The following is a 2,086-nucleotide window of genomic DNA, read 5'->3' on the forward strand; positions in this document are numbered from 1 at the left end:
CGATTGAGACGAACTCTAACGGAATGATTGAGACCAATTCTTTTACGAAATGATTGAGACGAATTCTTTAACGAAATGATTGAGACGAATTCTTTAACGAAGTGATTAAGACGAATTGTTTTACAAAATGACTGAGACGAAGTATTGATATCACGGATGGAAGTTATTTGAACAATCGTGCAAACGGCTTTTCAATAGAATTCCAAATCGTTTAAATCTATTCATTATTCGCAAATGATCATCAATAATTACTGTTTGTTGGCACTCATCTAGCTATGTGTAGTGTACAAAGCGGGTAAGTGTAAACAATCGAGTGCTTTTTTTTATTTCTAACTGCCTGTTGATGAAGAGAGAATGAACGGAAACAGAGGTCACGACCCAGCTCTCTGGCATGGGCACCATCGGCTCAGTATTTTGCATTGTTAATTCGTTTTATGCCTCCACCGCGGAAAACAAATGGCAGACCGTTGGAGTTAATGGTACCTGCAACCTCCCGCTGGAGTGCCTGAGTGGTGGCAGTTACGGTCCATCGCTCAACTCAATCGATTGGCACTGTGCACCATGGCGCACTGGCAAGGCCATTGCTCTTTGCTTAAAACCATGACAAGGCGGTCCTTGCACGAACTGACACCGTTGCATTAGTCAGGTGATTTCATAGACTGTTGTGCAATAAGTTTGTGATTTAGGCGTGGTGAAGGAAGACCTTGTTTGCGTTTCTCGCGGGCGGTCTGGAATCGGTGGATGTGTGAGCCGCTGTTGATTGCGTGTTTGCGCGAAGGAATGCAGCCGAAGGATAACGAATTGCTAACTTATCCTGGAAGTGAACAAAATAAAAACGCTGCGATGTTTGTCTTCGCTGTCCATCTCCACCGCCTACATATGATATTTCAGAATAGCAATTTTACGGCGGACTGATGCCTCGACGAGGTTTTGAAACGTTTTAAAGAAGTTTTAGCGAATACTTGACACTGAAAATTGGGCATTGGAACTTGGAAATGATTGTTTGAATACAATTTCATGAACATTCAACGATCACTAAATGGAAGACACAAGCGTGCATCCGCTTAGTTCACCCAGTTTCTTGGGTGGGACCAGGCAACGGTGTTCGTCGATCGAGGCACTGGAGGCAGAACTTCCCTTTTTCCAGTAGTGCACCGCTTTTTCCGCTTGAATTCATGCCCTGTATCATCCACGCGCGGCGCCAGCGGAGGGGCGGAGAATGGGGCCCGTGCCTTCCTGGGCTCTTGCGTGCTCCACGGCGGCGGTGACGAAAGCAACATGCTTTGTGCTGGAAGTCTTCCCCGCATTGTATGGTGGAGCGAAAATAAAATCAAGTTTTGGGTTGTCAAAAAAACACGCGCGTGGGTGCATGTTTTTAAACGGAAAATCGGGACCAGCAATATTTGTAACATTTTGGGTAGGGCGCACGCAGCGCTTTCTTAACCATATATAGTCTAGCAAACATTGAAATCTATGATGGTTTTGGCCAAGGCATTGTGTATTGGAAGGCAGGACGCATTCAGTCTCAGTTCCAGTGTCATTTGTTATTGTCTATCGCCATAGTAACAATACTCACCCTAACACTGTACGTTGTGAACAAACTCTCTGGTTGGCCAGAGAGTTTGCAACGTACGGAATATTTCGTACGCTCATATATATATATATATATATATATATATATATATATATATATATATATATATATATATATATATATATATATATAATATAATAATTATATAGTCCTCTCTCTTCTTCTCTCTCTCATCTCTATCTCTCTCTCTCTCTCTCTCTCTCTCTCTCTCTCTCTCTCTCTCCTCTCTCTCTCTCTCTCTCTCTCTCTCTCCTCTCTCTCTCTCTCTTCTTCTCTCTCTCTCTCTCTCTCTCTCTCTTCTCTCCTCTCTCTCGTCTCTCATCTCCTCTCTCTCTCTCTCCTCTTCTCTCTCTCTCTCCTCTCTCTCTCTCTCTTCTCTCTCTCTCTCTCTCTCTCTCTCTCTCTCTCTCTCTCTCTCTCTCTCTCTTCTCTCTCTCTCTCTCTCTCTCTCTCTATCTCTATCTCTCTCTCTCTCTCTCTCTCTCTCTCTCT

The sequence above is a fragment of the Pollicipes pollicipes genome, unplaced genomic scaffold (genome assembly GCF_011947565.3).
Source record: "Pollicipes pollicipes isolate AB1234 unplaced genomic scaffold, Ppol_2.1 Scaffold_7262;HRSCAF=8765_pilon_pilon_pilon, whole genome shotgun sequence".
NCBI lineage: Eukaryota > Metazoa > Arthropoda > Thecostraca > Pollicipedomorpha > Pollicipedidae > Pollicipes > Pollicipes pollicipes.